The sequence below is a fragment of the Oncorhynchus nerka genome, linkage group LG12, assembly GCF_034236695.1.
Source record: "Oncorhynchus nerka isolate Pitt River linkage group LG12, Oner_Uvic_2.0, whole genome shotgun sequence".
NCBI classification, from domain to species: Eukaryota; Metazoa; Chordata; class Actinopteri; order Salmoniformes; family Salmonidae; genus Oncorhynchus; species Oncorhynchus nerka.
Genome location: NC_088407.1, coordinates 65,981,944 through 66,006,930, shown reverse-complemented (window position 1 = coordinate 66,006,930; position 24,987 = coordinate 65,981,944). Strand labels below are relative to the sequence as shown.

Here is a 24,987-nt window from a genome sequence, read left to right as displayed (position 1 = left end):
TTGTCCTTAAGCCATTTTGCCACAACAAGTATGCTTGGGGTCATTGTCCATTTGGAAGACCCATTTGCGACCAGGCTTTAACTTTATGACTGATGTCTTGAAATGTTGCTTCAATATATCCACATATTTTCCTTCCTCATGAATGCCATCTATTTTGTGAAGTACACCAGTCCCTCCTGCAGCAAAGCACCCCCACAACATGATTATTCCACCCCCGTGCTTTACGGTTGGGATGGTGTTCTTCGACTTGCAAGCGTCCCCCTTTTTCCTCCAAACATAACGATGGTCATTATGGCCAAACAGTTCTATTTTTGTTTCATCAGACCAGAGGACATCCAAAAAGTAGGATATTTGTCCCCATGTGCAGTTGCAAACCGTAGTCTGGCTTTTTTATGCTGGTTTTGGAGCAGTGGCTTCTTCCTTGCTGAGCGGCCTTTCAGGTTATGTCGATATCGGACTCGTTTTACTGTGGATATAGATACTTTTGTACCCGTTTCCTCCAGCATCTTCACAAGGTCCTTTGCTGTTGTTCTGGGATTGATTTGCACTTTTCGCACCAAAGTAGGTACTTGTCTAGGAGACAGAACGCGTCTCCTTCCTGAGCGGTATGACGGCTGCGTGGTCCCATGGTGTTTATACTTGCGTACTATTGTTTGTACAGATGAACGTGGTAAGGATGCCCCAAGGATCCCAAAGATGAACCAGACTTGTAGAGGTCCACAATTTTTTTTCTGAGGTCTTGGCTGATTTCTTTTGATTTTCCCATGATGTCAAGAAAAGAGGTACTGGGTTTGAAGGTAGGCCTTGAAATAAATCCACAGGTACACCTCCAATTGACTCAAATCATGTCAATTAGCCTATCAGAAGCTTCGCAAGCCATGACATCATTTTCTGGAATTTTCCAAGCTGTTTAATGGCACACTCAACTTAGTGCATGTAAACTTCTAACCCACTGGAATTGTGATACAGTGAAGTGATAATCTGTCTGTAAACAATTGTTGGAAAATGTACTTGTGTCATGCACAAAGTAGCTGTCCTAACTGACTTGCCAAAACTATAGTTTGTTTACAAGACATTTGTGGAGTGGTTGAAAAATGAGTTTTAATGACTCCAACCTAAGTGTATGTAAACTTCCGATTTCAACTGTATCGTTACAGCAACCTCAAAATGTGGCCATGGATGTGTTACTAATTTTAAGGTTGAGTAAATGAAGAGTTTCATTCAAAAATGCTATATATCCATTTTCAGAAGTATTGGTAAATTAGCTTTTATTGTTTAAAGAAATGATGAAAGAGATTGGTGTGTTTTATCACGATCTAATCATGGCATGGGGTTGTTCAATCACAGACATGCATTTGTTTCAAATCTATCACTTGATTGTTTCATTTGAGTTGAAAACAATAGCTGTTAATGACTTCACAAATGCTACATATGCCTAGTATCATTGACGATATATGACGTATTGCCATGTATACTCCCTCTCTTCCTTGATTATCTTCCCTATATCTTTCACTCACCTTGGCTCTTTCCTCAGGTGTTATTGATTCTGTTTCATGTCGTTGCGTTATTTGTGTTTTCGTGTTTATTATTTTATTTATTAAAACACTCACTCCCTGTACTTGCTTCCCAACTCTCAATGCACACGTTACACGTATAAAGTATGATTACATTTATTTTGCTCTGTTAAGCTGACTCTTTAAATGATTTCAATAAGCAACAGTGAATCTATTTAGTTATTAAGAGATAACGACTTCGATAAGATTCGATAAGATTTCGACTCTGTCAATCACAACATTCTTATTGGCAGACTCGACAGCCTTGGTTTCTCAAATGATTGCCTCGCCTGGTTGACCAACTACTTCTCTGATAGAGTTCAGTGTGTCAAATCGGAGGGCCTGATGTCTGGACCTCTGACAGTCTCTATGGGTGTGCCACATGGTTCAATTCTCGGGCCGACTCTCTTTTCTGTATACATCAATGATGTTGCTCTTGCTGCTGGTGATTCTCTGATCCACCTCTACGCAGACGACACCATTCTGTATACTTCTGGCTCCTCTTTGGAAACTGTGTTAACTAACCTCCAGACGAGCTTCAATGCCATACAACTCTCCGTGGCCTCCAACTGCTCTTAAATGCAAGTAAAACTAAATGCATGCTTTTCAATCGATCGCTGCCCGCACCTGCTCGCCCGTCCAGCATCACTACTCTGGACGGCTCTGACTTAGAATACGTAGACAACTACAAATACCTGGGTGTCTGGTTAGACTGTAAACTCTCCTTCCAGACTCACATTAAGCATCTCCAATCCAAAATTAAATCTAGAATCGGCTTCCTATATCGCAACAAAGCATCCTTCACTCATGCTGCCAAACATACCCTCGTAAAACTGACCATCCTACCGATCCTCGACTTCGGTGATGTCTTCTATAAAATAGCCTCCAACACTCTACTCAACAAATTGGATACAGTCTATCACAGTGCCATCCGTTTTGTCACCAAAGCCCCATACACTACCCACCATTGCGACCTCGTTGGTTGGCCCTCGCTTCACACTCGTCGCCAAACCCACTGGCTACAGGTTATCTACAAGTCTTTGCTAGGTAAAGCCCCACCTTATCTCAGCTCACTGGTCACCATAGCAGCACCCACTTGTAGCACGCGCTCCAGCAGGTATATCTCACTGGTCACCCCCAAAGCCAATTCCTCCTTTGGTCGTCTTTCCTTCCAGTTCTCTGCTGCCCATGACTGGAACGAATTGCAAACATTTCTGAAGCTGGAGACTCACATCTCCCTCACTAGCTTTAAGCCCCAGCTGTCAGAGCATTTTACAGATCACTGCATCTGTACTTAGCCTAGCTGTAAACAGCCCATCTATCTACCTACCTCATCCCCATACTGGTATTTATTTATTTATTTTGCTCCTTTGCACCCCAGTATCTCTACCTGCACATTCATCTTCTGCCGATCTACCATTCCAGTGTTTAATTGCTATATTGTAATTACTTCTCCACCATGGCCTATTTATTTCCTTAACTTACCTCATTTGCACTCACTGTATATAGACTTTTTGTTTTATTTTGTTCTACTGTATTATTGACTGTATGTTTTGTTTATTCCATGTGTAACTCTGTGTTGTTGTATGTGTCGAATTGCTACACTTTATCTTGGCCAGGTCGCAGTTGCAAATGAGAACTTGTTCTCAACTAGTCTACCTGGCTAAATAGAGGTGAAATAAATCAAAATTTTAAAAAATCTCTCAATAATAATTCTCACAATAGCACATTGGTAGTAGTCAGTGACAAATATCAAAGCCAAGCACGGATGGCCTTAGATACAACCCTGGATGGGAGACCAAAAAGATAACTGTAGATAGTTCAACTCTCCAGGAGGTTCTGCCCATCATTGATTTTTTTCTGATACTGAATATAACGTTGAAAAATCTTATGTTGTTTCAAAGCTACAAATTCAACAACATTTATCTACGTTTAAAATGGGTTACCATTATGACATAATCCTGTGGTTGAAATATTAGCCTCTAAACAACATTTTCCGTTGATGACTTTTTGCATATCCAACGTATTTTCCACATAGATTCTACGTCACAATACGTTGACAAATTATGTTGAAACAACGTTTATTCAACCAGTTTGTGCTCAGTGGGGCACCTCTGGCAACAGGAGAGGGACATCCACCTCCTGGGAGGAGGAGGGATTTTATTGCTACACACAAGTTGCTGATGTCCTCTCTCCCTTTAGCCCTGGAGCTTTATCAGCACCCAGCTTGTGGCTCCTAAATAATGAGGTCAGGTCTGAGAACTTTTCAGCCATCCCATCACAACACACATCATACCACATAACATAACATCACACCACACCACAACACATCACACCACACCACATCAGACTACATCGCATCACGTCACATTCCGCTGGAAACAGCAGCAGCAACATCACCACCCCTTTTGCCTCCCACAGGCTGCATGTTGCCCCGCAGTCCTCCTCCTCACCCCCTGCACCCTTCCATCCTGCTCTCCCTCCCTGCAGGTTTGGGAGCACATCCAAATCTATTACGCACAGGGCCAAGCCTAGCTACTCTCTGAATGAACTCTTCACAGCTGGACCCAAATGACTTGCAGGTGTCTCTGTAGGCTGCACATCACTGGCTCTCTACTCACGGTCAAAGGGGGCATCACCTTTGCTACATTGGGGATCACAGCTGGTGCAGCGTAACACTCGGCAGGAAATGTCTGACAGCAGCCCGCCAGCGTGAATCTGGGAAGTGCCCATAGAGAGAGAGAGGAGAGTGCGATAGAGAGACAGAGCAAGGGTTGGAAGTGGGGGGATTGGTGTTTCGTGAATGCGAAGGCCAAACAGGAAATGCTGACCAACTTTTGAATGTGCTGCTGCCCCATCTGACAATGTGCAAGTGCAACAGCGAGTAACACACTGTGATAGTGAGCAATTTTGCTGGACTATGGATGTGATGCACGGTAGTTGTAAGCATGCTATGGTTTTTATAAGTTTCTCAATCATTGCCCAGCTGCTGTTTTATGGACCTGGTCAGGCATATATCAGTCCCTACATAGTTAAGGCTCTGAAATGTTCCTAAGTGATTTAGGTGTAGCGTGTTGGCCAGATCCAACGGGTTGAGGAGAGTTTTATCTCCTCTCCCCAGAGAGAGGCTCTCTCAGTCCTGCGTGTTAACTTGTTTCCTGAAATCAAAACACACACAGGAGCACTCACTGGAACACACACACAGACACACACAAGGCACAGACACACACACAAGGCATAGACACACACACAAGGCATAGACACACACACAAGGCATGATAATTAACCAGCATAAAATATGCTAGAAGAATGTTTGTTTATACTCCAGCTCAGAAGGTGGCGGTAATGCACCTAAACATTGTTTTGTGCACTGGCATTAAATCTCAATGAGAAAGAAGAAGACAAAGAAGGAGGTTGTGTTCCAGACCGCCTACATTGCAGTCATGTTGCTTAGATTATCAAAATGCTAAATCATACGGATGGGATTCCTGCCATATTAAACACTTCTTGCATGTTTACAGAGATCTAAAACAGATGTAAATAGTCTTGGATCCATTCACATGCGATAGTAGTTTTTTTATGATCTGATTATTATGGGTGCCAGGTAGCCTAGCAGGTAAAGCTTTGGGCAAGAATCTGAAAAGGTCGCTAGTTCGAATCCCTGAGCAGACAAAGTGAGAAATCAGTGGATGTGCCCTTGAGCAAGGCACTTAATCCTAATTGCTCCAGGGGCGCTGGACAATAGAGCTCGCCAGCTTGTAGGCTAGTCCTAAAAAACAGAAATGGTTCATTGGCCATTCCTATGGGGGAATGAATGTGGAAAGAATGGGGTTTTGGGATAAAAGCCTGAAATAAGGTTTTAGGTTAACACAGGCTAATGAGATCTTATAAGTGTTGTTCTATGATATAATATTATTCAGTTAACATCAATTATGAAGCCTGTATGTGCTTGTTTTGATGAAATAAATACTTAAACATTTATAAAAAGTTACGTTATCTGGTGAAGATTATCTGGAACGCCACCAATACTATCAGACTGGACCAGCTAGAAGCCGGGTGAGCACAAACCACTCGTGCCCCTTCAGTGTCCGTTGGTACTAGGGCATGACCGTCATCAACGTAGCAAAACATTTCATTTCGACAAAGCATTTGGTATGTAATCGTCGCAGTGAAAATCTTAGGAGTAATAGCTAGCTAATTAGGTAGCTAGCTGGCTATCCGATTTCCAAAACATTAGCAACATAATTAGCGTAGCAGCTCAGTCAGGTATGTTCTATCCAATGATATAGCTAGCTGCCCAGGCTGTGACTAAAAATGTACATGTTGTCAACCAACCTAAAAACGATTCCCTAGTCAGCTAATTTATTACACTAACTGGGTCGGTGTCAAAGGGAATAAAACGTTAAACTGATAACAAGTAGGTGAACGGTTCAGTGGCCTGTGTTCCAACATGCAATCACACAGAATTTGAATCTCAGTCAAATTGGACAATTTTCTAAAGAAGAACCTCTAGGTACAATAGATGGATGGCAAATATTAGGCTAGTTCTCTAAATAAATGAATAGGCTATTTCATATGGAGCATGTCTGATTATTAATTAATTATTAATATCTTTGCCACAGCCATGTTATAATCAGGGCTCATGAGGTGGCAATAGCCTTGAGGTTAGTGACAGCAGCCAATAATGAATTGTCTGTTCAAATCCCCGCAGTTGTATCTTTGAGCATGGCGCTAACCTCAACAAACAACATTGCATATCCAAATGAATGAAATAACTAACATTTCATGCCTCACTCTTTTGCTAGCCATTGACATGGGATCCTCAGCAATGGAGGATAGAGATGAGGCCTTCACAGAGCACCTATACAGCTGTGGGGCTGTCACAGAGGTCCTCAAATTCGTCACCTGTAACCTACACTCTGGTAATCCCCCTAAAGTGCTTTTTCTCATCATTTCAGGTGAGTCTCTTTAAAGCATTTTCTTAATTAATGGACAATGCATTATGTTATTCCTGGTTAGATTATTGTGAGATGCCTGTAGTTTTCATCCAAAAACTGTATTGGTAAATCGACTACAGCCAAGGTATGTGTATTTTGAGTGGGCTATCCCTTTAGAGTAGAGTCTTTATTATTCCCAGGGGGCATTTAATTTTGCAGCACATAGTAAAAGCACATGACAATAAATATACACCAAAACAATATATACTGCAATAAGTTCACAACTACCAGTGCTACTACAGCTTATTGAGAAAGCTGATAGCAGCTGGCATGAAGGAGAGTTTAGACCTATTTGTTTTGAGGGAAGCAACATAAAATCATCAAACAAGGGATGCTGGGAGTCCCTCAGAATGGATGGCTCCTTACGTATGACTAGTGTCTGATACAGGTGAGAAAGGTCAGTAAAGCTCATGATCTTGCTACTTTGTTTCACATTCCGTTCTTACTTTTTAAGTTGAATATTTCTAAAACAGCAGATCGTATTGAATGGTAAAATGGATTCAATGAACGATCGGTGAAAGATGGTCATCGGCGTCTTATCCACCCCGAAACGGCAGTTTCCTCAGAAAGAACAAATGCTGATCTCTCTCAACTCAATTTGCTGTCGAGGAAAGTTCCAAGATATTTGTATCGATCGACGGCCTCTCACCATCTATCAGTCTGTATTGGCGGCAGTGAGCTCCTCCAGAAATCAATAGCCATATCCTTGGTTTTCTTGACATGAATTTCTAAGTAGGAGTGGTCACACCATCCAACACTCTCCTCCATCACTGGGCCATGGCTCACCTCAACTTCCTGTCACACTCATGATAACCTTAGTCATCTGCAAACTTAACGGTATGTCTTGTTGTGATTACTCTGACAATCATTAGTGTACAGTACAAACAGAGGGGAAAGGACGCAACCTTGTGGTGAACCAGTGGAGGAAGATATTGTAGGGAACCATTGAATCTCACTGAGTTATTTTGATTTTAAAAATCTGTCAACCAGACTGTTAAAATCAAGAACAAAATTGGACAATAGCCTCTCTGTTAAGATGTGGTTGTATACAATTAAAAGTGGAAGAGAAGTCAACAAATAGTAGTCTGGCATGGGTTTTACTGTACTTCCCTCGAGATGTTTAAGGACATAGTTAAGAAGAGTGACAGTTGCATCTTCCATCCCTCTCCCAATCCCATAAGCAAACTGCAATGGGTTTAATCAATCCTCAACCTTGGCCATAATCTCACCCTTAACAATATGTTCAAAGGCTTTTTAAACTGCAGTTTTTAAAAGTGGTGTCGTTCATACAACACGTTTCATCGTGTTCCTGACAGAGCAGTTTGCTTTAATTGACCCTTAGTGTCTCATCATCATATCATGTGATGTTGATATTAAACGTCCTATCCTGTGACTATGTTCTCACCACGTCCGGACCAAATAGCACACAAACATATTTTGGGTCTCGTGTGCCTCGATACTACTCTGCCTATGTCACCCCACTTCTTTGTGTTTAAATATGGGAGCTTTGAGAAAGATGAGCCATAGAGTCAGGGGGAGAATCTCAGTCATGCCAGTGACCTTTGAAAGGTCGCAGTGACTGGAGCTCGTTCATTGCCCTCTAAATATCACTCAGTATATGGCTCAATGGACCCATTATGGCTGACAGAGACACCGTGAAGGCCCAGTTATTGTAGACCAGCTGCCCTTTTCTCAGTGATCAGAGTAATGATCTTTGTGTCCAATCTTATGGACAAGCAGTGTTTCATACTCTAAAGCACTCACAGGTGTATCTGTATTCTCTGTAGGTGTGTTTTGATTGATGAATGGAAACCATGACGACTTGAATAGAGGTTGACCTCCTCCAATTAAACTTGTGTTTTTTTGACTGTTTTGATAGAGCACAGATGCCACAGCCAATCATTCTAAAATCTCAAAGCGTGTAGCCTACTACAATCATAGACATTCGGTATTCCTTGGTGAAAAAAATGGGTTAGTGAAAAGTTTGATGTTTTAAAACCAGCACCTGATATGTTTTGTCATGTGTAGGCCTATGCTCTTCTCTGTCTGATGGTGTTGTGTGTGCGCCTGTGACATCTTAATTTCCTCCTGAGGATCAATAATGGTCAATTCATCGGATGAAAAAGTAACCAGGAGGAACTCGCTTTAGCCTCTAGGGTAAATGGATAGGATAGTCTACTTGATACATAGGCCACCCTCTATCGATACATCCCTCCACCCTCCCTCCAGGCCACCCTCTATTCTCAACAGATGGAGGAGAGGCAAAAAGGTCAGCAAGACCAAGGGAGGGAATAGCAATCAAATGTTACCTCCAGGTTACATTCCACCAAATATTTCAGCAATGCATGAAAATAATCATAACCAATAACTTGGGCTGACATTCCAGTCTTAGCCCTCAATCCACCTGCCGCAATGCTATTAGCAGTACCAGGCATGTCACTATTAGGTAAACATCTGAATTGAGCCCCTGTAATACCGCTGTGATTAAAGTGAGTTAAAATACATACTTTAAGGTGTGGTGACTGCAGTCCGTAAAATGTACCACTGATCATTTCAACCACTTAATTTTTGCAGAATAGGCCTAAAAGGCAAATGTGTTTTGGGAAGTCTAACTCAATCTTTGGAAGTGCAGTGGTAGCTCAAAGTGGGCTGCAGGTGCGGGACTACGTCAGTGCTGCGGTACTTCAGGCACGCAGCCGAGAGATCAAAGATGCTAGGGAGGGAGGTCTCCACAGTGTTCAGTTCAGCAGACCCACATTCATAGACACTAGAAATGCACCCTTTCTAGTGAAGGAAGAAGGGAGGAAAGACAACAAGTGGGGAAGACTGGGAGGGTTGTTTGACTTTCTTGAATGAATCAAGCCTGGAGTGATTCAGGAGTTGTCCTCTTCCAAAAATGAGACATTTGGTCATGAGACATCTGTATTTAAATAATTAACATATATCCAATGTGCTATTGTGCTTCTTTTAGCTAAGAGTTGAGTCAGTCTCTTATTAAGGCACTTATGTCACTACATTAATAGTGCATCATCATTTGTCACTCTCTTATTGCCAGTGCATGCTCTATGCCTCCAGAAGCACTTGCACAACTGCTGTTGCCAATACTAAAGTGATGTATGATCTGAACTGTGGCTAAAATGGAATTCCCTTAGTGACAGACACACAAGAACAATAATGTATTTTTTATTGAGTTATATCTTAGCCATTCTTAAATTAAAATATAATTTGTTGTTATTTCCAACTGTAGCCTACACTGAGTATACCAAACATTAGGAACGCCTTCCTAATACTGAGGTGTTGAAAGTGTTTCACAGGGATGCTGGCTCATGTTGACGCCAATGCTTTCCACAGTTGTTTCAAGTTGGCTGGGTCTCCTTTGGGTGGTGAACCATTCTTGATACACACTGGAAACTGTTGCGTGTGAAAAACCCAGCAGCATTGCAGTTCTTGACACAAACCTACCACCATACCTTGTTCAAAGGCATTTTTTGTCATTCCCATTCACCCTCTGAATGGCACACATACACAATCCATGTCACAATTGTCTCAAGGCTTAAACTTCATTCTTTTACCTGTCTCCTCCCCTTCATTTACACTGATTGAAGTGTATTTAATAAGTTACATCATTAAGGGATCATAGCTTTCACCATAGCTTTCATAGTAATGGCGCGAGAGGAGATGGCTGCCGTTTTACAGGCTCCTAACCAATTGTGCTATTGTGTGTTTTTTTTGCATTATTTGTTACTTATTTTGTACATAATGTTTCTGCCACCGTCTCTTATGACTGAAAAGAGCTTCTGGATATCAGAACAGCTATTACTAATCTCATACTGGACAAAGATTTTTTCTTTAACGAGTCGGACACAAAGGATTTACTTCAGACACCGAACAAGGCCTAAATCCCCGTCATTCACATGAAGATGAGATAGAGATATAGGGGACGTAGGTCGAGGTGCCTTGTAAGAACCCGACGGCGAGCAGTTAACCCACCTCTACCAACGTGCAATCATTGGATAATAAACTGGATGAGCTCCGATCAAGACTATCCTACCAAATAAATATCTTATTTTTCACAGAGCCGTGGCTGAACAACGACATGGATAACATACAGCTGGCTGGGTTTTCCGTGCATTGGCAAGAGAGAACAGCTGCTAGGACTAGGGATGGCAGTCTGTCTATTTGTCAGTAACAGCTGGTGCACGAAATCTAATATTAAGGATGTCTCAATTTTGCTCGCCTGAGGTAGAGTATCTCATGATAAGCTGAAGACCACACTATTTACCAATAGCGTTATCATCTATATTTTCTATAGCTGTCTATTTACCAACACAAACCGATGCTGGCACTAAGACCTAACTCAACAAGCTGTATAAGGCCATAAGCAAACAAGAAAATGCTCAGAGACTGCGCTCCTAGTGGCCGGGGACTTTAATGCAGGGAAACTTAAATCCGTTTTACCTCATTTCTACCAACATGTTACATGTGCAACCAGGGGGGAAAAAAACTCTAGACCACCTTTACTCCATACATAGAGACCCGTACAAAGCTCGGCCTCCATTTGGCAAATCTGACCATAACGCTATCCTCCTGATTTCTGCTTACAAGCTAAAACTAAGGCAGGAAGCACCAGTGACTCGCTCAATACGGAAGTGGTCAGATGACGCAGGTGCTAAGCTACAGGACTGTTTTGCTAGCACACACTGTATTATGTTCTGGGATTCTTCCGATGGCATTGAGGAGTACACCATATCAGTCACTGGCTTCATCAATAAGTGTATTGTGCATCCCCACAGTGACCGTACGTACATACCCCAACCAGAAGCCATGGGTTGCAGGCAACATCCTCACTTAGCTAAAGGGTAGTGATGCTGCTTTTAAGGAGTGGGACTCTAACCAGGACACTTATAAGAAATCCTGTTATGCCCTCTGACGAACCATCAAACAGGCAAAGCATCAATACAGGACTAAGATTGAATCCTTCTACACCGGCTTCCGATGCTCATCGGATGTGGCGGGGCTTGCAAACTATTACGGACTGCAAAGGGAAGCACAGCCGCGGACTAGCCTACATCTGGTGTGGCCTTTGTTGTTGCTGTAGACGGTGTAACTTCGTCGGAATTTCCAGTCGCTGTCTCATTGAATACAATGGCATCTGAATTCATCGGGCTATTGTGCTTTGCCTAACAGAGTACAACAATAGGAAACCCTCTTTGCTCCCCCTACTCAAATACCTCTGTCATGAATCATTCAGTTCTCATGTGTTTACCACCACCACTCCTGAAGAGTCTTATTGTGGAGTTAAGGCGTTTCCCTCTGTCACTGACTTGACTCAGTAAGACCTCAATCATCTCTCTCCATCAGCTCAGTCATCTCTCTCCATCAGCTCAATCCTAACCCCTTGTTAATTCAGGTTTCTTTCTACAGTATGTGCTATCACTCTCTTTCAGCCCACAGACTTAACATTGTGGCTTTTTTCATGTCCTAATTTTAAAAATTCTCTCTTAATTACGTTTTTTTGTCCACTTTATTTACCGGATAAAGGGGGACCTGTGCAGTCACCTTCATGACCTCTCTTGAGTGAGCGGTACACTCCTCACGAAATAGTACCTGCGTAACCCGCCCCTCAATTGGCTGTGAACACCAGATACAGTAGATGTATCCTCCAGCGAATCACATTCCAAACTCCTCTTTGCTGATAGAGACAGATGTTGGTGACAAAACTCATACAAATACTGAAGCTTATCTTCATGAAGGCCAAGTATCCGTTGAAAGTTTATTTGTTCACATCCTAATAATGTGTTCAGTTTTGGGTACCTGTCTACTCCTTACAAATGGGTGGTCTGAGGAGTGATCCCAGACTGCTAAAGTATCAAGCGGTTTTCTTTTCTACACTTGCCTCGAGTTCAAAACGGTTCAAGCTGTGTGACAGTGGGATTCGGGGCCTTTATTACATCTTCTCTTGGGAGTGCAAGCCACCAGCGGGAGAGTGGGGGTGTCTTTATTGTTGTGCCTAGCAAAAATAGCACTGTCATTTCCAATGGCACATCTCTGGTATGGGTCGGGTTTCTGAAAGCCCACTTCTTGAGCATGTCTGGGGCCATCTGGGAGAGATTTGGAAACCCAGCGTGAATAAAAACATACAAATGTATTTCATCAGTAGGCTAGGAGGGGCTGCGGACAGAGTCTAGAAAAGGGTGCTGCATTTAAGGACAGCCCATCCCCTGCACACTCCCCACTGTCTGGGAGAAAGAGGGAGTTTACTGTTTACTCAGCTTGTGGAGAGCAGGAGACACAATGTTCAGTTGCGGGAGTCTAGCAGATATAGAGAGAGGCGGAGGTTGCCATTCGATGAGAGAAAAGAGGGGGCCTTATCTGTCATGGTTGGTTACAAAAGGTAAAAACAAAGTGACCAGGAAGCTCTCCTAGATAGTGAGATGGACATGGTGTCCATTCTAATGGATATTTGTCTCCCATATTTATTTTATATGCACTCTGCTCAGCAGAGAAGCTTGCTCTCCCACAAAGAGTTGCGCAACGTCTTCAGCTGCGCTCGGTTCTTGATTAATGACTCAGGATATGTGAATGAAAATATGAAAACACTAGCGAGAACTGCAACAAGTGTTCTGAACTCGGGCCCACGGTAGTGAGAGTTCAATCTCAGACTACAGGTTTCATGCCATATCCCTCCCCCTCAAACCACTGTTTGTCCTTATTTCCCACAAAATCCTCATCTAGTTCCATGTACTTTATGGTTGCCATCACCCACCCTAGAAAAATAGAGTTGAACTCATAGTAAATGTTTTTGATTGTTTCAAGATCACATTAGCTTTCACAAGGAATCCAAGCCCTTCTGCCAGGCAAAATAAGACAAGTTAATTATTTTTAGGACATTAACTATGTGTGATTGTTACTTATTAGCTTGTTGATGGGGGCATGTGGTTAGATGCTTTCACAATGCAATAATTGTGGGTTCAACTCCAAGACTTTAGAGCTCCTAAATACAAAAACATCTAGATTCCATATCTTGCAATGGGTTTAATTCATCTTGAGGACAGATGTAGGATCTTAATTTGGCCTGTATTGTGGCAGGAAAATAATCCTGCAGAAACAGGATTTGAATGCTTAGTTCAGGGCGGCAGGGTAGCCTAGTGGTTAGAGTGTTGGACTAGTAACCAAAAGGTTGCAAGTTCGAATCCCTGAGCTGACATGGTACAAATCTGTCGTTCTGCCCCTTAACAGGCAGTTAACCCACTGTTCCTAGGCCATCATTGAAAATAAGAATTTGTTCTTAACTGCCTAGTAAAATAAAGGTAACATTTTTAAAATGTTGCTTGATCGGTGGTTAGGCAATTATCCGGTCAAAATTAGGCTGCATGAAAAGTGGAATACAGTTTATCTAACCTTCTGTCAGTGTGGATTTTCAGTGAATTTGTAAATCCTGAAGCTCATCTGCATTTCCTGCAGCACAGGAAAATTCTCAGCAACAAAGGATCCTACAGCAAATTAAGATCCTACATCTGTACTAAGTGATACATTTATAGTATGCGGTCTGCGTGTTGCCAGATATTTATTTGTGTTTTATATGTACCCAATTGGATGTATTTTGGGGATAATGGATTAAAAGGAATAACAGAAGCAGTGAGTACACTCCTTTACTGCATTTTTAACAGTGGCATATGAACTATCCAACCAACAAACCAATGCCATTTTAACCAGCATGTGGTCATGTAAAATCGCCCAGGTGAATTTTATGAACTTAATAATGTCCACTATTAACCAAATTGTTAGATGGCTTTAACTTATTGTTCCAAATGCTTTAGCCTAAATGTGGCATGAGCGATGATTGGCAATGTATTGTTATAACAGTCCACGGCCTAATGGAAAGAAAGCTTTATGTTCCTCCATAGATTGGACCTGCAGCTCTCTCTCAGCACCCTGTCACTGAGGCAGTTATACATGGAAAGAGCTTCGTCTCATTTCAAAACAGAGAGCATTACCAATCCCATGGCCTGAAATTACACATGTAGGCAAAAGTTACTTCTACTTTTCAGCTGGCCAGGACGCCAGGATATGGCTACATCATTGTAAGCATGCCAATAAAACCTTGTGTCCCTGTGTTGCAGTCATAAACTTACTGCAACATAGTGTACACCCTGATTCTCATCCACACTTATACACGTGACTTGCACAATACAAAACACCTACTGTATGAATATATACAGATTACTCTCAAATAATGTCACTCGTCACACGCTACTGATACACACTCAGAATGCCACACTTCAGCTTCTCTCCTATTGGACGGACAGACAGACCACACAGAGTAGCCTTTACTCTTAAACATCTGCTATTCAGCTTTTTGCCCTTTTATCTCACCCTGACAGAAATAAACCCCAACCAGGATAAACTCAATTTTTTTACCTGTAGGAAGATATTACTCAACCGTACTATAAGCTAAATAAAGTTCCTAGCTAGCAGCGGAGTTGACAGTGGGGGCTGATGAGATTGATGGCAAAGGTCAGGGAATGACAGGACGACCATAACGTGGCCACCGCTTTGTCATCATACGCGATGTTCTTCAAGAGTACAGTGGAAAATGTATTGACATAATAAGAAACTGGTACAGTTGACTGTGAAAATAGGTGACCCCAGTGTGATTGGCTTTTACATGACCTTTATGCAGACGCTTCACCAGACGTTGGGCTGGTGCTACCCTGTGTGGGCAGTGACCCATGCTGGACACTGTGTGCCTCCTGATACTATGGATGTGATTGATGGTATATACCGTAATTGCTGGACTATTAAGCGCACCTGTATATAAACCGCACCCACTGAATTATAAAAAAATATGTATTTTGTACATAAATAAGCCGCACATGTCTATAAGCCGCAGGTGCCTACCGGTACATTGAAAGAAATTAACTTTACACAGCCTTTAAACGAAACACGGCTTGTAACAAAAATTAAACAGTAGCCTACCAAGAAAGTCATTGGTCACTATCTTCCTCCTCCTGTGCACTGAAACCACTGAAGTCATCTCCTTCGGTGTCGGAGTTGAATAGCCTCAGAATTGCTTCATCCGATGTTGGATCGCTGCCCTCTTCAACACGCAGCAGTCCAGCCTTTCGAAACCCGTTGATGATAGTGGATTTTTTTGACAATGCTCCATGCTGTCAGCAGCTCTATTTCCTTTTCCAACAGCCAGATCGATCGCCTTCAACTTGAAAGCTGCATCATATGCATTTCTCCGTTTCTTTGCCATGATGAGGGTGACAAAATGACTACCGTAATCAGAATGATGGGAGGTTTGAGTGCGCTCGATTTACGTCACATTATGTGACGGTGCTCAGTTTTTTGGCGGCATGAATCTTGTGAAAGCGGGAAAAATCCATAAATTAGCACGTCATTGTAGAAACAGCAAGGTTCAAAGCGTGGGGAAAAAGTAGCGGCTTATAGCCCGGAAATTACGGTAACTAATTCATATCTCTTATTGAAAGTGGTTTGTGCAGCAGGACATTCTATGAGGCTTTATTGCATATCAGCAGCACATCTCCTGACCACTGATGACTGACTAGCTAGCTTTGAAATGTGTACCTCCTTGTAAGCTCACTCTCCAATACTAAAGACAATACTAAGGATGGCGCAGGAGAAGAGGAATGTTAGGTGAGCTGGACGAGTTAGCTTGAGCCAAGAGGCCTCTCCCTCTCCAGCCCGCACCAGCATATGAGCCCTGTAATATTCATTCATAAAGCGGTGAGGACGTTTTTATTGTGCCTGATACGTGGGAAAGACATTACCAAGGCCTCACCTGTAATAAATTCAATCCCAACCAGATGGAAGCAACAGCTTTTCTGAGGGCCATGAGATGGATGGGACGGTCTAGTTTGGATCTGTCCATCTTGAGAATGACAAAAGACATATCCATCTTGAGGATTTTAAAGAACCACTAGTAACACTTTACTTTGCACCCAGTGTCATAACATGTTATGACATGGTCATAACCATGTCATAATGTATCTTAACAGCTGACATAACGTGTCATAACCTGTCATAATATGGTCATAACACTGTCATGACGCATATATTTACACCTGTTCTGACATAGATTGTGTTTTATGGCTGGTTATGACACCTACATAAGAGAAAAAAAAAATTTAAATTTGTTTTTTCCCTGCCAAGATGTTTCCTTTCATTTGAAAGTTTGTTTCTTAAATCCTTTGTTGCAGTAATGAGTTCTTTACAGTTTTTTTTTTCATATTTTAAATTACTTGTAAAAAATACATTTTATGACACTGTCATGAAGCATTATGACCATCACTTTACTTGAACTAAGAAAATTCAGTTTTGACACTGTCAAGAAGCATTATGACCATCATAGGCTTATCTGGCTTATATGATTATCACGTACATGCCCTTATGTACGTCATCAGTCAAAAAGAGGGTGACTTATCCTGCTCCTGAAATCTGCTTCTGCATTCATCCCAGTCATCAGCAACAGAGCATTGGGGTAGGTGCATGTCTAATATCAATGTTTGCGCAATTACAATCATAATTGAATATGGTCATTTAAAAAATATATTTACAACGTGAACATACTGTTGACACTTAGGCTATAGTGTAATGGAATGTTTTGCCCTGTGTGGTAGGTTTTGGGGGTTTTGACACTCTTATGTAGGTGTCGTAACAAGCCATAAAATAACACAATATATGTCATGACAGTGTTATGACTGTATTATAACAGGTTATAACACGTTATGTCAGCTGATATAAGTTATTATGATATGGTTATGACCGTGTCATGTCGTTATGACGTGTTAAATAAGTGTCAGTAAGTGTAACCTTCTGTCAGAGTTTCCCCCTGTATGCCTCGCATGGGATGTGCGATAACTAGCATGAGTTCTGAAGAAAACTTGAATGAAGCCTTGGTTTCCAGGCATCTCTTCACAAAGCTCAAACGCCTGGAGACAACGTGACTTTGTCAGGTCAATCAGATAAACTATTTTGACCATATAGATGTCAGATTATGGTCATGAACCTAACCCTATCACAATTTTATGGGGGGGAATTATCAAATGATGTAATACTGTACCAGAGGTAGATGGTCTTGATTATATAGACATTCATGTAACAAAGTGAAGCATTGAACCGTTTCTGTTTTATCCTGAATACTTGTCAACTCTCAACTCATAAATTATTCATGGGACACAAGGCAAATTCTAGAGATATTCAGTAGATACAGTTAACACATTTTCAGACACCCATGCCAATTTGTAGCATGTCATTTGATCATCAGAGGGAATAAATCAAAACCACTCTGTTCAGACTGGTATTCCAAGGGTGTTTTAAGGGTGCTAGGGGTGGGGGTGTCACCCCTATCTCAAGATCGACAGAGAACTCATCTTTTGTCCCAAAACCTGATCTGATCTTAACTACGGTCCTGATTTAAGATGAAAGGTTCGAATTGTTCAGCCGCAAGTCCTATGTTTATCTCAATAGTCATGCATCATGCCTTTTCATTTGAGATGGCCTTATCCAGGGAAATCTAATTACTGTTAATACTATTTGCCGATCTGGAAAGCCATAGCCAATCAATAAATAATATAATAATACTCATAGGAAAGGTTTTCATCTTTAGCTCACAATCTGTGGATAATATATGATTAGAAAGATTAAAACATTTTGTAAAACATCACAGTACAATTGAAAAATATATGGCACAAAACAAACAAGGGTGGTCTATGGTGATAGGTGGGATGGACTGAGTGTGGCTGAGGGTTGGGATTAAAGTGTTTGTTTGGTAATGTATTGTTGTTATATATAAAAGTACCATGTATGTAAAAGGTATAGGTAAAATGTATGGATATGTAGTAAAAAAGCTGTACCAAAAAAACGTTATTTGTCCTTTTTTTGTTGTTTTTTAATACTATTTGCCAGGCTAGACCTGCACGCTCATGTGGTCATGCATTATGGCTAGTATTACTTACGAGGTGTTTGGATGACACTTTCCACATCCACTCGACTCTTACCCTCATCCAACACAGAAACACAAACACGTCTGACATATCGGCTACCTTTCCACCCCTCTTCTGCGGTTTCAATCCAAGCCTTTGGTGACGGACCTCCCTGGTCAACCCTTGAATACCATTGATTTACACCTCGTCAGAGCATTACATTTGCTGAGGGTCAGGGTGGCATCGTAGAGCAGCAGCCTCTGAAACCTCTGGGACGTCCAGGGAAAGGCCTGGCCGATACAGAGAAACAGTATTGATTGGGCCTCCTCTAAAAATATCTGTTAATGCAAGCACAGGGAACATTCTCCCTCTGCCAACATCAATAAGCCATCCCTGGGTCATGGGATCCTCCAGGAGCCCCAGATCTCATTCATTTAGTCAGAATGAGTTTGCAATGCTACTTTTCACCAGCAGCTTTCCTTCTTTTGATATAACAAAGTTGTACACTGTTAGTGTCCAGAGTATTAAACTATTCATTTCCCTCTATATTTCTGGGTCGAACAGCTAAGGTCTAATATCAGGGTTATGGATTTTAACGAGAGGTTTTTATGGTGCGTCTGATTCCAATTACGCTCCCTCCACTATCGTTGGTCACGTCTACAGATTTGCGTGATTTGTGCATAGGAGACAAATGGCACGAAGCAGTAGAAATTTCAATAATGACATAATGAATGTCAGGAATTCAACTTTTTAGTTTACTACCACTTTGTGACATTTTGGTCTGATGCCCAGCTTCTCAATCTGATCAAATAACTTCAAGACAACGTTCACTTTATCTTGTTACTTGATCCCTCGTTTTTATATGCAAGGTCGACAACTGTTGGCTACCACTGTGGTACAGATGTTGAACCAGCTTCACAAACACTTTTTGAGGAGGAAGTTTGTGAGCTGAGAGGAAGTATGCACAGTGAAATACAGGACGGAGGCTGTTGCTAATCTCCTTCTCATCTCTTTCTCTCAAAACTACACTGAGATGTGTTCATACCGTGTCCACACCATTGCCGTTGTTGGCATTTGTCACATTATTCAGAGGTCCTGAAGTTTTGCAAATGTAACCACACCCAAATATTGAGGAGAGAGTTTTAAAAAAGAGCCTCCACCTCCCATGTTGCAATCAGTAACACCACAAGTGAGGGTCTTTTGACACATAGGAAATCAGTTACCTTTCCCATGGAGGAAAAATGCACCACACATTTATTGCACATTTGTGCAAAGGCTTTAATCGCTTAACGGGCCGCCCCAGCCTCCTGCCTCTCTCTTGCCAAGAGGATCATTAGGTTGTGTGGGGGAATTTATTTTTTCCATATGTTATTCTTTACTGACCCATTAATCACAATTTGTACTCATTTAGTTTTTTTTCCATTATATTTAAACATATCCTCAACCCCCACAACCTTCCCCACCCTATCCCTATGCTGTCTGCACAGAACGTCTTCGCCAAATTCCGCTCTGAAAGAATAAAACGTCAATCCCTCATCAAATTTTTAAAATGGGGATTAATTTGTTCATTCTTAAATTAATTGGAATTTGTATTTTTCCTCCCGCTAAATCCCGACCACCATCACCATAGGTAGACACATTCTACACATTCTACACTTCCTTCAGCTCTTTCTTGCCCTCTCATCATCTCGCCATTTCCTCGCTCATACCCTCTCTTTAATCATAAAAGGTTATTGTATTTGACTGCTCGGCGCAAGTAGGGAAATGTTAACCTCTTTCTTCGAAACTTTGTTCTGGGGCTAGATTTACAGGATTATTTCAATAAAGTAGAGCTAAATAGCTTTCCAAAAAGATTACAGAAATGAGATCAAGATGTTTTTGGAATACTTCCCAACTTCGATTTCCCTTTGGATGGTCTTGTTTTAATTTTGTTTTCAAAGGGTCCTGAGTACTGCTAATTTGAGGATATCAGCAAAATGAAACCGTGAATATTACCATAACATGTTGTCCCTACATATGTTGGGATGATCCATGTGCTGGTGCTGACGAATGTACATGTGTACAGAGACATTGATGAACAATGCTGCTCTCATGTCCTTGATCAGGGTGATGGTGAAATAGATGTCATACTGATGTAATACTGAATACTAATGATGAACCTTGATCTTTGCAGACTGAATGGAAGGATGAAGCACAAGCTGGTCTTCCTCAGTGAGCACATTCCCAGGGACACTTGCCTGGTCCTAATGGGCCACTCCGTCGGCTGCTACATCATCCTGGAGATGTTGACGTTGGATCCTGAGCTGCAGTTGAGACCCTACTTTGGATTAAATACTATGGTAGAAGTGAAATTGTAGTGTAACGTCTATCATATCGAGATTTGTCAGGCTTTAAAGCGGCAATCAGCAGTTGAAACAACAACAAATCGAACTACCCACCACCTTTTCCCTAAAACGACCCAGTCGGGGGAGAAGGGCCTTGGTGTAACGGCAGATCTCTTCTTCGTCTGAAGAGGAGTAAGGATCGGACCAAGATGTAGCGTGGTAAGTGTTCATGATGATTACTTTAATAAACAAACTGAACACTATAAAATACAAAACAATAAATGTGAACATGAACGAAACCGAAACAGTACCGTGTGGCGACAAACACTCACACGGAAACAAACACCCACACGGAAACAAACACCCACAAACCAACAGTGAAACCCAGGCTACCTAAGTATGATTCTCAATCAGAGACAACTAACGGCAACTGCCATACTAGGCCGAAACAGAAACCAAACATAGAAAAACAAACATAGACTGCCCACCCCAACTCACGCCCTGACCATACTAAATAAAGACAAAACAAAGGAAATAAAGGCCAGAACGTGACACTTGGTCACTCTGACAGAGCTCTAGAGTCCCTATGTGGAGATGGGAGAACCTTCCAGAAGGACAACCATCTCTGCAGCACTCGACCAATGAGGCCAGATGGAAGCCATTCCTCAGTAAAAGACACATGACAGCCTGCTTGGAGTTTACCAAAAGGAACCTAAAGGACTCTCAGACCATGAGAAACAAGATTCTCTGGTCTGATGAAACCAAGGTTGAACTCTTTGGCCTGAATGCCAAGCGTCACATCTGGAGGAAACCTGGCACCATCACTACGGTGCAGCATGGTGGTGGCAGCATCATGCTGTGGGAAGGTTTTTCAGCGGCAGAGACTGGGAGACTAGTCAGGGTTGAGGGAAAGATGAACTGAGGAAAGTACAGAGAGATCCTTGGTGACAACCTGCTCCAGAGCACTCAGGACCTCAGACTGGGGCGAAGGTTCACCTTTCAACAGGACAACGACCCTAAGCACACAGCCAGGACAACGCAGGAGTTGCTTCGGGACAAGTCTATGAATGTCCTTGAGTGGCCCAGCCAGAGCACGGACTTGAACCCGACCGAACATCTCTGGAGAGATCTGAAAATAGCTGTGCAGCGACGCTCCCCATCCAACCTGACAGAGCTTGAGCGGATCGGCAGAGGAAAATGGGAGAAACTCCCCAAATACAGGTGTGCCAAGCTTGTAGCGTCATACCCAAGAAGACTCAAGGCTGTAATCGCTGCCAAAGGTGTCTGAACAAAGTACTGAGTAAATGGTCTAAATACTTATGTAAATGTGATATTTCAGTTTTTATTTCTTTTTGAAGTACAATTGCCAAGAAAAATCCTAAAACCTGTTTTTGCTTTGTTATTATGGGGTATTGTGGGTAGATTAATGAGGGGAAAAACTATGTTTGGTGTATATGGGCCCTCTGAGCATTGATGTCCATCTAGTTGCCTCTGCTCTATGGCACCCTACTGTCCCGTGAGGGGATAGGCTGGTCCCAGGGTGGTAGCTTGGCATGTTACAAAGTGCAGTGAGAACACTGCCTCAGCATGGGAGAGGTGCATGTTCGAGAAGGCATGTGAAAACATCCTAAGCCGAGATTGGACCCTTGTAACCCTCCCATTTCGGACGCCACGTTAAAGATTAACGGATTGAATAACAAGAGAACTCGTCGTATTTTTCTGGGAGGCATTTCCTCTCTCACTCAAACAAGCTTTTCATCATTTTTACTTTCTAGCTCTTATTTTATAATATGGCCTTTTCACTGTTTTTTGTGTTTCTCTTCTTGTTGGCAGTTCCTCCTCTCTGTGGGGTTCCTTCCTCTGTTCTATGTGTAGAGATCAAAATATAGAAGCATCGGCAACCGCTCTGTGTAATCTTAATTGCTATCTTTAACATTTTCCTCACAGAAATAGAGCTTAATGATATGTAGGCCTACAGTAGATCTGTAATAGTCAAGGCATGATCACTTATTTGCTGTCAAAGTGCTCAGTCTGAACACATTCAATACATAAAAAGCTAATTCTATCAGATTAATTTATTGGATCTCATGTTACCCAAATAGGCTAACATTTATGCATCAACTTTGAGCTGCATTAATCTCCCTTTCCATCTCTCCTTGAGCTGGTACAGATGTAGGATATTAATTTGAGCCAGTTTGCTACAGCAGGAAAATAATCCTGCAGCAACAGGACATGTTCATTATTATGTAGATTATAATTAATGGACATTTTTGTTGGTTTTGATATATTTTTCATCCGGTCAAATCAAGTCTGGAAATTACAGACTTTTCAGAAATAAAAGAGTGAGGGCCTCCCGGGTGGCGCAGTGCTTAAGGGCCTGTACTGCAGCGCCAGCTGTGCCACCAGAGACTCTGGGTTCGTGCCCAGGCTCTGTCGTAACTGGCCTTGACCAGGAGGTCCATGGGGCGACGCACAATTGGCCTAGCGTCATCCGGGTTAGGGAGGGCTTGGCCGGTAGGGATATCCTTGTCTCATCGCGCACCAGCGACTCCTGTGGCGGGCTGGGCGCAGTGCGTGCCAACCAAGGTTTCCAGGTGCACGGTGTGGCTGGCTTCCGGGTTGGATGCGCGCTATGTTAAGAAGCAGTGCGGCTTGGTTGGGTTGTGTATCGGAGGACGCATGACCTTCAACCTTTGTCTCTCCCGAGCCCGTACTGGAGTTGTAGTGATGAGACTAGATAGTAGCTACTAAACAATTGGATACCATGAAATTGGGGAGAAAAAGGGGTACAAATTTCAAATATATATATATTATATAAAAAAGAAATAAAGAGTGATCAAATTAAGATTTTACATCTGTATCTCCTCAGCCCATTCTGTGGTCCAGCCGGCTCTGCCATATTATTTTCTGCAAAAAAAGAATGAGCAGAAAAATACTTCCTTTCCCACTGAAGATTACAGGCTGCCAAGAAGCAAACACAAGTGATTATGTCCTGTAACGTATGATGTGTGATAATCAGAAACTCCTGTTCCGTTGTGCCTCAGGTATTTGTGTTGGAATAATGGCTTGCCTTATGGGTTGGGGCACCGGCACGGCCTAGGTAAGCGGTGGCAGAGTTTTTAGTGTACTTACTACTTACCAACGGAAAAGGAGGCTGAGTTGAGCTTGTAGCAGGGACCAGTCTAGGGTGAGTTTGTGTACTTCCAGAGCACAGCATCTGGCACGCTGCTTGTCCCTGAAAAGGACATTGGGTGTAAGGGCTGATAAGACTGTCTAGGTTATGCCCTGGGTTCTCTCCAGGTTCACTAGGCTATAGGTTTGGCCTTGTGTTTTTAACGTCATGTTCATAGAGGCTTTGTTTGGCATCTGACACAATATGAAGTATAAATACTGTTTGTGTGCTAATATAATGCGTCATATACACACTTAGTGTTCAAAACATTAGAAACACCTTCCTAATATTGAGTTGCACCCCTCATTTTGTCATCAGCCTCAATTCGTCGGGGCATTGACACTACAGGGTGTCGTAAGCGTTCCACAGGGATGCTGGGCCATGTTGACTCCAATGCTTCCTACAGTTGTGTCAAGTTGACTGTACAATTGAAGTTGGAAGTTTACATACACCTTATCCAACTACATTTCAAGTTTTTTCACAATTCCTGACATTTAATCCTAGTAAAAATTCCCTGTTTTATGTCAGTTAGGCTCACCACTTCATTTTAAGAAAGTGAAATGTCAGAATAATTGTAGAGTGATTTATTTCAGCTTTTTTCTTTCATCACATTCCCAGTGGGTCAGAAGTTTACATACACTCAATTAGTATTTGGTAGCATTGCCTTTACATTTTTTAACTTGGGTCAAAAGTTTTGGGTAGGCTTCCACAAGCTTCCCACAATAAGTTGGATGAATTTTGGCCATTCTTCCTGACAGAGCTCGTGTAACTGAGTCAGGTTTGTAGGCCTACTTGCTCGCACACGCTTTTTCAGTTCTGCCCACAAATGTTCTATAGGATGGAGGTCAGGGCTTTGTGATGGTCACTCTAATACCTTGACTTTGTTGTCCTTAAACCATTTTGCTTTGGAACTTTGGAAGTATGCTTGGGGTCATTGCAAATGGGCCTTCCAAATGGACAACCAAGCTTTAACTTCCTGACTGATGTCTT

General features: G+C 42.1%; 1 long non-coding RNA gene across 2 annotated transcripts in view; it reads left to right on the top strand.

Annotated features, from left to right (window-relative positions):
* Nucleotides 1–5,579: 5,579 nt before the first annotated feature.
* LOC115138625 (uncharacterized) overlaps nt 5,580–24,987 on the top strand; it is a 36,117-nt gene continuing 16,709 nt past the window's right edge. Inside the window, exons 1-3 of one of the 2 annotated variants that reach the window (XR_003864976.2) lie at nt 5,580–5,705; nt 6,359–6,511; nt 20,675–21,044. This is a non-coding gene — a long non-coding RNA (uncharacterized LOC115138625). The remainder of the gene's footprint in view (nt 5,706–6,358; nt 6,512–20,674; nt 21,045–24,987) is intronic. The other variant, XR_003864975.2, reaches the window with a different exon arrangement.